Source organism: Haliotis rubra, unplaced genomic scaffold (genome assembly GCF_003918875.1).
Source record: "Haliotis rubra isolate DU_JTF1 unplaced genomic scaffold, ASM391887v1 Scf686, whole genome shotgun sequence".
Taxonomy (NCBI): domain Eukaryota; kingdom Metazoa; phylum Mollusca; class Gastropoda; order Lepetellida; family Haliotidae; genus Haliotis; species Haliotis rubra.
This window is the reverse complement of record NW_025767397.1, coordinates 64,391-81,193: the sequence shown is the minus strand read 5'-3', so window position 1 is coordinate 81,193 and position 16,803 is coordinate 64,391.

The window sequence follows — 16,803 nt, the reverse complement described above, 5'->3', positions numbered from 1 at the left end:
AAAGGCCAAACCAATTTCATCATTTCATTACGAAATTTACGACGTAAACGAAGATAAAAATTACCAAGATTGAATGCTACTGACCGAAATATTGCCACTGGAGGTTTGGAGGCAGGTGACTCCCAGTCTGCCGTTGCAAGACACTTCAACGTTCACGACAGCAACATATCTCGATTACGGCATCGATATACCCGCTTCAATTCGACCCAAGATCGTCCCAGAAGTGGAAGGCCACTCCTGCTCAGGACCGATTCATCCGGGTGTTTCACCTACGTCACAGCAACGGACACTGCAGGATAGTTTCCTGGTCTTCGAAGAATATCCGACCAAACCATCAGAAATCGTCTGAGAGAAGTGGGAATTCGAGCAAATCGACCAAAAGTTTGACACGACTACACCGACAACGACGTGTCCAATGGTACAACAGGGTACAGGCATGGAACCTGGGGAACTGGCGACGCGTTTGGTTCCGCGACGAATCACGTTTCCTCCTACAACGGCGGGATGGGAGACAACGTGTCTATCGACGTCGACACGAACGTTTGGCGCCGAACTGTGTTCGAGAGTGGACAGATTTGGTGGAGAGAGCGTCATGGTGTGGAGAGCCATGTCCTACACAGGTAGATCAGAGCTAGTGGAGTTGTTTCGCCTGATCTGAACCCGATCGAGTATCTATGGGACGAACTTCATCTACGCGTCTGTAAACGTTACCGTCGTCCTCAGACACTTGCAGAAATTGCCAACGCGTTGCTGGAGGACAGGCGAAGGATTCTCCGAGCAGAAATCCCTTCCTAGGCGGTGTCGAGCAGTGACGGCTGCAAGGGGTGGTGTCACCAGGTACTGACCTGAACGCCCCCTTGTGACCACACATGTGCAGCGAGTGAACTGAATTAATGCTGACAATGACAACAATACATATGTTCATCCGTGTGTCGAATTTCCTCCATCTACGTTCAAGCTTAATCGACTTATGTACACTTAAATACGTCTAATACATTTCCTTATTTTTGGCCTATATGTGTTTTTTTAAGAGTTTACAAACAATAAGTTACCCAACGGCAATAGGAAAAGTAAAGCAGTAGTACATTTGTTTGGGAGTAATTCATCCCAACGGATGCTCACATCGCGTCCAGTCTCCTGCCGCTGACCACAGGGTATATACAAGCTGTATCCTCATCTTCCTGGAGGTTTACATAACATATCAATCCCAGGAAGCCTCGAGCTCCGACCACCCAGCGCGGTGCTTACATGTCCCCCGCGGGACGTAGCACAGGTGTATGTACCGGAGGCAGTGCTTTACCTGGGCGTTGTGTACTTTGCCGTCGTAGACGTTGCTGTTTGTCATGTCACAACGCTTGACAGGTACCGGCGGCTGGGGTGGGTCTGACGGCCTCCTTCGCTTTATTGCTATGTCAGCGTCAGACAAACGTTTGGAGGAAAACATTAAGTACACAATAAATTCCTTCATCTACACGTATTGATTGATTTAATACTGACGACTTGCATTCTTGTAATATCGAAAAGTTTTGTTTTCATAAAACAAGAATATTTAAGAGTCAAGGTGAAGTTCGTGGCCTGGCTGTTAATAGTGCAAATTTGCGCTGCAATGGGAGTATGGATTTAACACTGTATGGGGTGGGGTGGGAGATATTGCTTTAACACTGTATAAGGGTGGGGTGGGGATATTGCTTTAACACTGTATGGAAATGGGGTGGGGGTATTGCTTTAACACGGCATAGGAGTGGGGTGGGGATATTGCTTTAACACTGTAAGTTTTGTTTCATAAAACAAGTATATTTAAGAGTCAAGGTGAAGTTTGTGTGCCTGGCTGTTAATAGTGCAAATTTGCGCTGCAATGGGAGTATGGCTTTAACTGTATGGGGGTGGGGTGGGGATATTGCTTTAACACTGTATGGAAATGGGGTGGGGAATATTGCTTTAACACTGTATGGGAGTGGGGGGGGATATTGTGGGGTGGGGGGATATTGCTTTAACACTGTATGGGGGGGGTGGGGATATTGCTTTAACACTGTATTGGGGGTGGGGGATATTGCTTTAACACTGTATGGGAGTGGGGTGGGGATATTGCTTTAACACTGTATTGGGGGTGGGGGATATTGCTTTAACACTGTATTGGGGGTGGGGGATATTGCTTTAACACTGTATGGGGTGGGGTGGGGATATTGCTTTAACACTGTATAGGGGTGGGGTGGGGGGGGTGGGGATATTGCTTTAACACTGTATGGGATGGGGATGGGGATATTGCTTTAACACTGTATTGGGGTGGGGGGGGATATTGCTTTAACACTGTATTGGGGGTGGGGGATATTGCTTTAACACTGTATGGGTGGGGTGGGGATATTGCTTTAACACTGTATGGAAATAGGGTGGGGATATTGCTTTAACACTGTATAGGGGTGGGGTGGGGATATTGCTTTAACACTGTATGAAGGTGGGGTGGGGGATATTGCTTTAACACTGTATGGGGTTGGGGTGGGGGATATTGCTTTAACACTGTATGGGGTGGGGTGGGGAATATTGCTTTAACACTGTATTGGGGTGGGGTGGGGGATATTGCTTTAACACTGTATGGGGGTGGGGTGGGGATACTGCTTTAACACTGTATGGGGGTGGGGTGGATATTGCTTTAACACTGTATGGGGTGGGGCGGGGGATATTGCTTTAACACGGCATGGGGAGGGGGGGGATATTGCTTTAACACTGTATGGGAGGGGTGGGGGGATATTGCTTTAACACTGTATGGGGTGGTGTTTAGTGTATGGAGTGGTATAGTTTGCTTTAACACTGTATGGGGTGGTGTGGGGGATATTCTTTTAACACTGTATGGGAGTGGGATGGCGGATATTGCTTTAACACTGTATGGGAGTGGGGTGGGGGATATTGCTTTAACACTGTATGGGAATGGGGTGGAGGATATTGCTTTAACTCTGTCTCGAGGAGTATTGCTTTAACGCTGTATGGGTGAGTATTGCTATGACAATGTGTAAGGGAGTATTGCTACATGGTACTGTGCAGGGGAGTATGACTATATGCTTGTAGAGAGGAGTGTTGCTATAAACTGTATAAGGGAATTTTGCGTCACTTCACATTGGAATATTGCTATAATTCTGTACACGTGGTATTGCTATCAGACAGTAAGCAAAATAGACACACAATCAATGGCGACAGGGATTCGAACCCATGGTCATCTGTTTTTGGAACTCCTAAGGAACGATAACTGCAGCGCCTTATACACACTGACCACTCCACGGTATAACCTTCGTCGACATACGCTCTTGGTTTGAAGAATGTATCACACATGCAGGGTAACAAGATGTTAAGCTGGAGCGTCACTCACTCACTCACTCACTCACTCACCAGGTGATCTAAGACCCTCCTTGCCTTCTGCGAGAGCGCAGTAGTGATGTGAAACGTTCAAAGCTGTATGCATGTGTCAGTCAATATGTGGTGTAAGTAAGTGAGGGTTTCGTAGATTGTGTCATCTTACACGTGAAGAAATTGGCACGTGACGAAGCAAGCACATGTGTACAGGAGAATGTAACGAATATCAAGGATTCACATTAACGTGTTGACTTCCGGTTCACCTGTGCACGTACATGTATAAGTTGGACACATGTTTTACCAGTAATATATGAAAGTAAATCATTATCACTTCACTAGCCGATGAGCAACACAACTGTTTTTTCTGTCCTTATTCATCACGTTTAATTCCTTAATCATTATTTAACCCATTCCAGATTGATATCATGGTCCCTGTTTCCGACTAAAGGCTCGAGTCAGTCAAGGCTGTTGGCGCTGTGACACCGCCAGCAAGCGATGTCATCGCCTGAGACGTTAACATCTTAATCCCGACCTTCAATATACTTGTGGAATGACTCACCAATCAATACTACCAAAATAACCAGCAATTTGTTCCGTCAAGGACATGTATTGCCGAGATAATGTCTTCCAGCTTGTTTTGCACACAGACACGTTCTATTTAATGCTAATATGAAATGTTTGTGTGAAAAGCTGCAACTGTGATGCATGCTGAGACACATTATTTACAGAAGACATAAATAAACACCGTGGGCGCGATATGTTAGTGTCCTAATGCAGTTTCCAGCCTACAAAAAATAGAACACTGTTGGTGATCTCCCTCTTGCGTGATTAAAGCATTCACAGACACAGGGTCGGTGGGGTAGTCTAGTGGTTAAAGCATTCGCTGGTCACGCCGAAGTCACGGGTTCGATTCTCCCAAAAGGTACAATGTGTGAAGTCAAGTTCTTGTGTCCCCCGACGTGATATTGATGGAATATTGCAAAAACCATACTCCCTCACTCATAGATACAGACGGAGACGAGGGCCATGCTGATCACAGACCATTTCACGAGATATCAGTATCATCGTAACAACGTCAGCCTAGAATGATCAGTTAGCAGTTTGGGAACAATTTCACCTCAGCCTTAATAATTAGCAAAATGGGAACAACTGCTCCACAGCCTTAATAAATATGAACAACTTCACACCATGCAGCCGTCTTTAATCAGCATTATCAGAAGCCTTCACATTGTTCTTATTAATTAGTAATGTCACACTCTAGGTTTGGTGCCATATTTGTCTAATTCAATAAAACTATATTTTTAACGGTGTCTGTGACATAAAATCTATGTTCTCTTTATTGACATGACTTCCCGCCAACAGACAAGCAGCCACGTGACACGGAGTGACAAACACTATGACAGGTCTTTCCCTCTTTGACTGTTCAAGTGGCGCCAACGCTTGCTGTTTATTGTGTTGATGACAAATTGGCACCTGAAGTGATATATGGTAGGCACACTTATGAGGTTGTCCGTCCCTTGTAAGTGGGTCTTCGTACTGACAATTAGATGTACCTTAGATTGGGTGAGTGAGTTTAATTTTACGGCGCACTCAACAATGTTCCAGCTATATGTCGGCGGTCTGTAAATAACAGAGGCTGGACCAGACAATCCAGTGATCAACAGCATGAGCATCGATCTACGCAATTGGGATACGATGACATGTGTCAACCAAATCAGCGAGCCTGACCACCTGTCCCGTTAGACGCCTCTTACGACAAGCATGGGTTACTGAAGACCAATTCTTCACGGGTAGATGTACCTCAGAGCTAAAGACGCCAAATACAACTAAGGTTCCGAGTGGCCCAGCAGTGTAAGGCGCCACAATATGTTCTGCACAGTTGCGCTCCTTATGCTTTCCTGAAACGTCTGAGGATTGGTTCGAATCCAGATCTTTTGGACCTTTTTTTTTATGGTTATCCTTTTCCAGCAGCAAACGTCATTACTTCGTGTTTTTCTCCCACGTCAAGCGAACACTAACTAACCAATCTCACTCACTGACTGACTGAAGTCGAACACTATGCCACATAATTAAACGGGGGCGGTGGGGTAGCCTAGTGGATAAAGCGTTTACTCTTCACGCCGAAGATCCGGGTTCGATTCCCCACATGGATATAATGTGTGAAGCCCATTTCTGGTGTCCTCCGCCGTGATGTTGCTGGAATCTTGCTAAAAGCGGCGTAAAACAGTACTCACTCACTCACTCATAATTAAACGACAGGGAACGTTACTGTGGATTTAATATCACTTTCAACGACGACGGACCCAGGCTGAACAACTCATGATACGATTGATACTATCATGACCGAGGGACGAAATATTGCTTCAGCTATTTGTGATCGTCACAATAACCGCATGGAACATGCATACATAGTATGGAAACAACCCCACATTACATCGACATACCGGGGATTGATGGATTGATTGATTGAGTGAGTGAGTGAGTTACAAAATCACGAAGCAAGTGATCCCAGTACTGCCACACTTTAAAGTGAAAACCAGCAAGAAATTATAATAAAAAAATGAGAACAAATGAATTTGAAAACCTCATGAAATAACCAAAACACAAGTGGTTCAGTACGACTTTAAGCCGCATTTCAATAAAACTGAGCATGAAAGGCCAAACCAAACTTATGTGCATTTTTAAAACCTGTGTGGAGACATTTATCATATGCTTGATCGTTCTGTCAGGAACTTATCAGGAAGTCTGGGGATGATTCGTCATGTTATCAACTCAATGACAAGGCTGCCTGCAGAGTCGGCAACGTGGTCGTCGCATATGCTTGACCTTGACAAAAGCGCTCGGATCGTGCTGTACCCATATTTACAGTTATGATATTTGATATCCTACTTTTTCCAGAAAAGCAAGTCCTAGATTTATAATGATGTACCAGAAAGTCGGTAAAAACGTGATAAAATCCCACACCGCAAAGTATTATCCCACACCGACTTTCTGCAGAAGACCAAAAACTACGTCGACAGTCTCAACATGCAGACCCGGTCCGACATGAACAACCCAACACTAAGCCCGGAGGTAACCATATATAGCCCACACTTAACTATACTTTATAGATCGGTGTTGAACCAAAACCAGGAATTACTGGTGCAATGCAGTTTTGTCTCGGAGATGCCGAGAGTAGGGACCCTGGGTTGCGATGGGGCCATGTTGGCTGTATCCTAACAATAAGGCTGAAGTAAAAGAAATACATTGTAGGTGACCTTGCCTCTGATTCTTGTCAGTTTCAAGTGTACCTACAACGTTATCTTTCGAATTACTACTTTACAATTCAGTTGTATAAACGACGTGTCATCAACTTGCCTAAAAAACTCACGAAGCACGTGAAAACATTTCCCAATAAACCCGTTTTGTTAAACTTCATCAATCAAAAGGGGAGGTGATGTCAATTGCGGTCATTCATGACTATTGCACTTATATAGCGACGTGCCTACAGGTGTATCTGCTTTGGTTTGTCCAGCCTAAAGCTGGTGTTACATCGCTAGCCCCCATGCTGTAGTTTAACATGGTTACATGCCCTGGCACAGTATCTCGACTCCAGTCCTTCTGATATCCTCGTTATGTCTACCACCAGTCAGGGAAACAACAAGTACCATCTTGTAACGTATTTCGGTATGACGAGACCGGGGATCGAACCACCGACCTTCCACTCTCCCCAAGAAACCAACAACAGAACTTATTTTCATGCAACAGTGCACCATGAAATATTTTCAATCCGGACCCGTGAAGATCCGGGTTAGAATTGATCTTCAGTAACCCATGCTTGTCGTAAGAGGCGACTAACGGGATTGGGTGTTCAGGTTCGCTGGCTTGGTTGATACATGTCATCGGTTCCCAACTGCGTGGATCGATGCTCGTGTTGTTGATCACTGGATTGTCAGGTCCAGACTCGATTATTTACAGACCGCCGCCATATAGCTGGAATATTGCTGAGTGCGGCGTAAAAGTAAACTCACTCACTCAATCCGAAAGACTTACTTTTGAAATATTGTCTGAGTAATAGATTCAGGGATAAAATAAAACTAAACCTCTTCACCGTTAAAGCTCACTGAACCTTGTTTACGACATATCTATATATTTTCGGTCGGGTTAATCGTCTTGTATGTGACCTTAGCGGACGATTTAGTTCAAGGATGTTGCCTCTGGCAAGGGCGGTAATCCCGCTCTGACTATTCAGCAATCAGCACATAAAACGAGATTTGTTAGCGGGCCGGTCCAGGATATGCCGAGTTGATGGATGGTGCTACTGAAACGCATCCGTCTTAATGTGTTATGTTACCAGATCTCCTGACATTTCAGACAAACTTATGTTTGCAGAAGAACCACTTTTACAGAGACACACTGACGACCTTTCTGTCTGTTGTCTTCTGACCATTAAAGTTGTTTCGTGTAGGAGGGTTCATCAGTCAAGCTTGAGAAGTATTAGTTTGTTTTCTTGATAGCAGGTATTTTAAATCTTTGAAGGGCATTTAGAAGTGGAATGCATAAGAAAGATTTATGGATGTCAATTTCTTTATTGTGAATAACACGAGGTTTCGGAATGTATGCTTGCTCCTTCAGCAGGTATTTTGTCTAAACGTTCTGAAACGAGCTTGGTTTCTTCTTCATACAATAAAGAAATCACATTTGGAAAGGAGTGAGTTTGAGATTTGCATATTGTTTTGAAAACGTCAACGCCAGAAGAACTATATTTCAACCAATCACAGATTGCGAGCACATTTCTGCCGAAAATTATTACATTGGTACTAAAAGGCAAATGAAAGACGGATGACATATGAATGGGTACATATAATCAGCGATAAGGGTAAACACCAGTTTGAGGCCTCCCACGTGTTATGGTTGGCATGCGCATTGGGGTATTCACTTCCTTCATGAATATTTCAGTACTCGTTTAACCATCGGAAAATATGGCTCACCTGTAGAGTTGCGTCTAGCAGACGTTCCAGAGTCCCAGATCGTTGTTTACGAATCCAGTATTGGTCCTGGTTGGTTTCAAGGCACCATACCCATGCTCGAAGGTTTCACAAGACTGGTGCAGGACTGTATCTGTTTGGGAATTACCCCAACAGTAGGTTTATGTTGTCTGCATGTTGCTCAAAGAAACTCATTTACATAATCAAAACTGTTACGAAAACATAACTTATCAATAATTACCAACCAACCGGGCCTATTCTACATAAGTGAGTGAGTGAGTTTAGTTTTTCACCGCACTCATCAATATTCCAGCTATATGGCGGCGGTTTGTAAATAATCGAGTCTGACAATCCAGTGATCAACAACACGAGCATCGATCTGTGCATTTGGGAACCGATGACATGTATCAACCAAAATCAGCGAGCCTGACCACCTGATCCCGTTAGTCGCCTCTTACGGCAAGCATGAGTTGCTGAAAGCTAATTTTCTAACCCGGACCTTCACGGTTCTATTCTATATAAGGCGCGGTGTGGTAGCCTAGTGGTTAAAGCGTCCACTCGTCACGCCGAAGACCGGTTTCTATTCCCCACATGGGTACAACGTGTGAAGCCCATTTCTGGTGTCCCGAGCTGTGGTATTGCTGGAATATTGCTTAAAGCGGCGGAAAGCCACACTCACTCACTCACTATCCAATATCATATACTTAGTCTACATATAGTATGACCAGAAATTATTGAGAATTTTAGGAATATGTTAAATTGGATTTCTAGTATAAACAACCTTGACCAGCTATCAAATGCTTGGTTTCATTCAAGAGAGACAACTCCGTTAATCCTTTTTCATTAGTTTGTGAAGAGTGATCCCCCTTTGTTTACTTGCTAGCAGACGACATTTTCACTGATCCTCAGTATGGATGATTTAGAGAAGAGGAAGTTGATTTTAAAGTATTATAATAAGGACATCAGATCAGCTAAAGTGATTTCAAGTAGAACAGGCATCCCTTTGTCCACAGTTTATCGTGTTTCGGACCCAAAATATGACATTATTAGATTGGCCAAGCTATAGCCCTGACCTAAATCCAATAGAAAATGTTTGGGGACTTATGAAGGAAAGTGTCAATAAGAAAAATCTGACAAATATTGATGAAATGAAAGAAGAGGTGGTCCGATATTGGGACAGCATGGACCACGACTTTCTAACTTCTTTGATCAGTAGTATGCACCGCCGCATTGAAGCCTGCATTGCTGCCCATGGTGACTTGACAAAATACTAACTGTTCACCTGTCTTTGAATCTGGAGTTATGTTCTGCTAATATTCACATTTAATATCTCAGTAATGAGTGAAAAAATTAAAAACTTTTACAATCTTTAAATTCTCAATAATTTCTGGTTGTACTGTACATAACACGGTGAATTTATACCAACAGTAAATAACTGGCCATTATAAGTACAGATGTTCCTTCTTTCGAGACTATAAAATATGATGAAAGATAAAAGCCTGCAAGCGTTGGTAGTAAAACAGGTGAGTAGCGTTTACATCGCTGTAGATGACGCAGTAAATATGTCAAGGGATGTTCCTAAGTGACCCCTGGGATGTCCTGCTGAACAATCCTCTCACCAGGGAGACGGTCAGCGCCAACGTTCATTGCTATCACTGACGTAAACTTTTGCAGAGGTCACTGCTCGTTTTAGAATATATCGATTTGGAATAATCTTGATCCCGTAATCCTGCTGGGGGTCAACGCTCTTTTGGGTTGTGTGGCTTAGATTTTCGTCTTTCACTGTCTATAATGCCAAAGAAGTGAATGGAATTAGTTTCAATCATGTTAGATTGGTTAGGTCATATACTGTATATTCGTTCATACAAAAGGAAAAGACGCAATAATATTCTTAACGCTATCAAGAATTCGTCATGAAGATACTGTTACGTGATGTTAATAGGAATAAAAGGTTTTTGCAGATAAACATCGGGGGGTTGCTGCAAATTCTATAGATATACGACTTCTTTCTTACAATATATGCATCGTTTTGATGGAGAAATGCTATCAAACTTATCAAGTACTTGATGTGTGATCAAGGTAAGTTGCATTGTACATCCTTAGATACTCTAAAATTCCAAATTCTACATGCCACTGAAAGAAGATGTTGCAGGCAAACGATGTAGGTGTTGCCGGGTGGATGTGGGTGGAATTGGATGTAGGTGTGGGTGGGTGTGGGTGGAATTGCATGTAGATGTTGGTGGGTGTTGGTGTGTGTGGGTTGAACTGGATGTCGGTGTTGGTGTGTGTGGGTAGAACTGGATGTCGGTGTTGGTGTGTGTGGGTAGAACTGGATGTCGGTGTTGGTGTGTGTGGGTAGAACTGGATGTCGGTGTTGGTGTGTGTGGGTAGAACTGGATGTCGGTGTTGGTGTGTGTGGGTAGAACTGGATGTCGGTGTTGGTGGGTATTGGTGGGTGTGGGTGGAATTTGATGTAGGTGTGGGTGGAACTGCATGTAGATGTTGGTGGCTGTTGGTGGGTGTGGGTAGAACTGGATGTCGGTGTTGGTGGGTGTTGGTGGGTGTGGGTGGTGGCGGAAAGGGGGATATAGGTTTGTGTAGATGTTTGGAAAGGGGTCCTTGCACTTACAATTAAAGGAAAGACATCCACAGTAATAATAATACCAGAATATCTCGCACCACTTATAGTAAAGACTTAAGTAACGCGACATGCAGTTGTTCCCTTTAGATAAATATTCAGAGGTCAGTGTCCTTTAATGAGCAGGTCTTTGTCCTGAGCATGGCTTCTGTCACCCTCCTGCTGGTGCTTCTATCCTCATGTTATCTCTCCACGTGAACCTATTGTCATGAGACTTAATCATGGTACTAAAATTAATATTTTTATAGAGGTGTGTTTCTTTGTAAATACGATTTGGCACGCATCCTGCGTGTTATCTCAAAATATATGCTGCTATTGCATAATGATACGTTTTTCGCTCACAAAATGAAACCTTCATATTATGAATATTTAATGAGACGACATTTTTGGCCTGCGTTTTTCTCCGAGTGCAAAACGATAAAGATTCATGTTACGCAGATGGTAAAGTTTAATTACTGCGTTAAGACAATGCATTTACTTCAGCTTGTGTGATTAATGAGGCAGCTTTCTCACATGACTGTATCGCAATACCTGTTCGTCATAATAATTCAATCTTTATTTCGTACTGAAGAGGCCACAGGCCTATAGTACATATACATATATAATGGGGAGTTACATAAATAAATATATTTACATTACAGTGATAAAACTTTTGTTCTATACAACATTGCAATGTGGATGAACATGGCAAGATTTTGTTATATATTTTGATTTTTTACTGCTTATAAGGGTAGAGAATTTTATGATGCTTGGATGGATATAGTAATATCTTTTAATGTATTTACAACGTTTTGAATTATATGATGGACAGATGATGAGAAAGTGATATTCATCTTCAATTTCATAACGTAACAAAGCCTTGAAGTCAGATGGGACCGTGCCAGGAATCAGTGTAGCTGCATCAGTAATGCATGTTTGACATGTAATGCATGTTTGACATGTGTGAAATCGAGGACACGTCATATATGACTAATATATACTTTAAGTATAAGATTGACGGTTATACTGGCGTGAAAATATAGATATATCCTTACAATAATCATAAATATCCACTATACCATTTCGATCATATCAAAAGCATTTGTTTCTATGAATCTGAGGAAATGTAGGCAACGTTTCACAAAGCGCTCATTGCGCTGCGATTGTTGTACCTTCTATACTGTAACATAGAAGGGCGGTGGGGTAGCCTAGTGGTTAAGCGTTGGCTCGTCACACCGAAGACCCGGGTTCGAAACCCCACATGGGCACATTGTGTGAAGCCCATTTCTGGTGTCCGCCGTGATATTGTTGGAATATTGCTGCAAGCGGCGTAAAACCATACTCACTCACTCTCTGTAACATAGACTTACGACAATCGTAGCGCTACGATCGCTTTGTGAAACGGGGCCCAGCTCGTTTCACAGGGGCAGTGCTGTAACACCGATCAAGCAACATTGAGAAATGGCCGTATGGAGGGACGTTTAAGTCATCTCTCTTGTCATACGGCCTTGTGGGGAGATTGATATATGAATAATATGTTGTTGGTGTAATGTTCTCTTCTATTTCTTGGAGGGACGCAGATGAAGGAGAGGGAAGGTTTACATGGTTGATCGGAACTGAACAATTTCAGATCGAAGATATATCGTTAACTTCAACTAAATTCCTTAGCCAATGTCTAGTGGTTTGACAATTCCGGTTCATCTGCAATAAGAAAGAGAACAGCAGAGGGTTGATTTGCAGTTGTTGCCTATCACGCTGCCTACATGTCTCGACACCTTTCGGCCAGGGCGAACATTTGCAAATCATCCCTAGTCGTAATATAGTTGTTTTGCAATAATTAGTTGCTACACTACTGTTCCCAATACCCAACAGCACAGACTGCACAACCTGAAACAATCCAATGAGATTACCTGGGGTAAGTAGGTGCATGAAGATCAGGTTGTCAGGGAGATTCCCTGGGGTAAGTAGGTGCATGAAGATCAGGTTGTCAGGGAGATTCCCCTGGGGTAAGTGCATGAAGATCAGGTTGCATGATGAAGATCAGGTTGTCAGGGAGATTCCCTGGGGTAAGTAGGTGCATGAAGATCAGGTTGTCAGGAGATTACCTGGGGCATGAAGATCAGGTTGTCAGGAGATTCCCTGAGTAGATGAAGATCAGGTTGTCAGGGAGATTCCCTGTGGTAGGTAAGTAGGTGCATGAAGATCAGGATTTGTCAGGAGATTCCCGTGGGTAAGTAGGTGCATGAAGATCAGGGTTGTCAGAAGATGAGGTTCCCTGGGGAGTAAAGATGTTGTCAGGGAAATTCCCTAGGGGTGGGTAGGTGCATGAAGATCAGGTTGTCAGGAGATTGCATGAAGATCAGGTTGTCTGGAGATTTCCTAGGGTAAGTAGGTGCATGAAGATCAGGTTTGTCAGGTTGGGTCTAGGTGAAGATCAGGTTGTCCTTCCCTGGGGTAAGTAGGTGCATGAAGTTGTCAGGATCAGGTTGGTGCATGTGAAATTCCCCTGTGGTAAGAGTGCATGGATCAGGTGCATGAAGAACAGGTAGGGGTAAGTAGGTGCAGGAGATTCCCTGAAGAGGTCAGGTTGTCAGGGAAATTTCCTGGGGTAGTAGGTGCATGAAGATCAGGTTGTCTGGGATTCCTAGGATGGGTAATGAAGATAGGTTGTCATGAAGATCAGAAGATTGTTGTCAGGGAAATTTCCTGGGGTAAGTAGGAGGCATGAAGATGAAATATCAGGTTAGGTCATGAAGATCAATTCCCTGGGAGATTCCCTAGGGTAGTAGGTGCATGAAGATCAGGTTGTCAGGGAAATTTCCCTGGGTAAGTAGGTGCATGATGATCAGGTTGTCAGGAGATCCCTGGTAGGTGCATGAAGATCAGGTTGTCAGGGAGATTCGCTGGGGTGAGTTAGTGCATGAAGATCAGGTTGCCAGAGAGATTCCCTGGGGTAAGTATTTGCATGAAGATCACGTTTTCAGGGAGATTCCCTGGGGTAACATCGGCCTCCTGGTTGTCAGGGAAATTCTCTAGACTGCTCAGTACGGTTGTGCACGTCTGGTTGTCATTGAGGTTTCCTGATATACGTGTGGACCTATCTGTTGACCTTGGTCGCATCGAACGACGTGTGTTCACAATAACATCTTAATCCGTGAGCAAACTCATAAACTAATGATCATAGAAACTGAAAACAAATCCTTCAAGGATTACATTCTTAACTTTCAATTAGGGAAAGAATATTTTTCTTCAGCACATTTTCAGTTGATCTGATTATCGACAGTAAAGCTCTGAAGATTCCCAAGCTGTGATGGACATCCACGAGATTATTACCGTCACCCTGATCGATCGGGACAGACGCCCCGCTAGCTATGCTCAGGGACGCCAGTGCAGAAAGGGAAAATGAATTATAATTAGTAAAATTTAAAAATCAGGTTCATGAAAATGTTGTTCGCTCAAGAAACTGAATGTATTCCTAAAGAGTAAGTAGTCAAGACCAAGACTAGATTGTATCTTTCAGCGCAACGGTTCGACAGTCGCCAGTCCTTTTCTGTCAATATCTCTGTGGTATATTCCTCTTTCTTGAAGATCTCGAGAAATATATTCATTCATTAGTGGTGCCCATTTCTGGTGTCCGTCGCCGTGATGTTGCTGGAATATTGCTAATAGCGGCGTAAAACCATACTCACTCACTCATTCATTCATGGACTGTGAGATACACAACCGCCATCTGCACACCTGGCCATTGTCCTTCCAGAGTCATTTGTCCAAGGACTATAGTTTTGATAGGTTGGCGTTCAATGAACTAACGTATTTACAGTACAGGGTGCCGTTGCACAAAGCAACCTTAGCACTACGCCAGTCGTAAGTCTATGTTATGGTATTGGAGTTACGATCACCTTAGCGCTAAGATCGATTTGTACAATGACACCCTGACGTTTGTTTTTATCTGACTGAATGGATCGTGTCCATGATGAGCGGCCATTTATGAAGACTCTCATGAAGACTTTTAGCCTTAATTATCCAAGATGATACAAGGTCTGATCATGCCTATTTGTCTGATATTTGTCACATACATGTGCATTAAACATGTTTGTTGCGAAGCACATTTACCAATGTATTTACACAACTGACTAATATCTGACTAATATTAGGACTGTATAATAGGTATATAAGGGATGGTTGTTGAGATGAGGGGGGCTGCTTTGGACTTTCGCTCATCTGTCTGCTAACATCGACGGTTCACCACACATAAGACGTACCACTCGTCTACATTGAACTTTCAGCTGTCAACAATCTTCAATAAGTACATCTGTTTTACTGGGAATATCAAAACATTTGTGTATCAAGATTTTAGATTTGTGACCCAATTGTATTAGAAGTCTGTACTGTCATTCATTGTAACCTTGTATATTGTTATTCAATATATTATTGAATATTATAAACTTGTCTGTGTTTTGTTTTGCTGGTTTAAAGGTGACTCACAAGTCTTGTCACGGTAATTTCTAAACCGTCACAGTTGATCCACCACTGCCAAGGTGCAACTGAACCGGGTAGTGTGATGAGGGCATTAACAGCCCAAGGTATGACCTCCACGGCGCCGTAATGAAACATTAACAGCCCATGTATGACCTCCACGGCGCCGTTATGAAACATGAAACATTAACAGCCCATTGTATGACCTCCACGGCGCCGTTATGAAACATTAACAGCCCATGTATGACCTCCACGGCGCCGTTATGAAACATGAGGGCATTAACAGCCCAATGTATGACCTCCACGGCGCCGTCATGAAACATGAGGGCATTAACAGCCCAATGTATGACCTCCACGGCGCCGTCATGAAACATGAGGGCATTAACAGCCCAATGTATGACCTCCACGGCGCCGTTATGATACATGAAACATTAACAGCCCAATGTATGACCTCCACGGCGTCGTAATGAAACATCAACAGCCCATGTATGACCTCCACGGCACAGGCCCCCACTGCGGGTCAGAAAATCGATAAACTAGGCCCCGGTTTAGTATCAACACCCCCTACTATATAATACATAAAGGTTCATCACGGAAATACGGCGACATGATCGAAAACCGGACAATTACGCACACATCAATCAATATATCCTATTTTAAAGGCCTCACCGGGATCAAAAGCTTTTGTCCATATTTCCTATGTGTGTAGGAGGCATATACACGTGCTCTCCGTGGGGGTGCATTTGTTGGAGGTTTTAATTGCCAAAGACCGAGTTGCTGTGCCGGAAGTGTACAAAACTAGGTCGTCAGCGCAATCAAATTGGTTAATAAAATGACAACAAATGCACGTGCTAAAATGAGAGGGAAACTCAAACGTCTATCATCCAAGATGTCACTTTCTGATGTTTTATCTTGGTAAGAATAATTTAAAACGAGTACAAATATTTTTAAAGAAACACATTCATTCAGTGTAATGTGTTAGCCAATCAGATCGCCGGAGGTAGTGAAGTCGAGCTAGTTTGGTATACTTCCGGCACAGCAACTCGGTCTTTGGCAATTAAAAAACCTCCAACAAATGCACCCCCACGGAGAGCACGTGTATATGCCTCCTACACACATAGGAAATATGGACAAAAGCTTTTGATCCCGGTGAGGCCTTTAAAATAGGATATATTGATTGATGTGTGCGTAATTGTCCGGTTTTCGATCATGTCGCCGTATTTCCGTGATGAACCTTTATGTATTATATAGTAGGGGGTGTTGATACTAAACCGGGGCCTAGTTTATCGATTTTCTGACCCGCAGTGGGGGCCTGTGCTCCACGGCGTCGTAATGAAACATGAAACATAAACAGCTCAATGTATGACCTCCACGGCGCCGTCATGAAACATGAGGGCATTA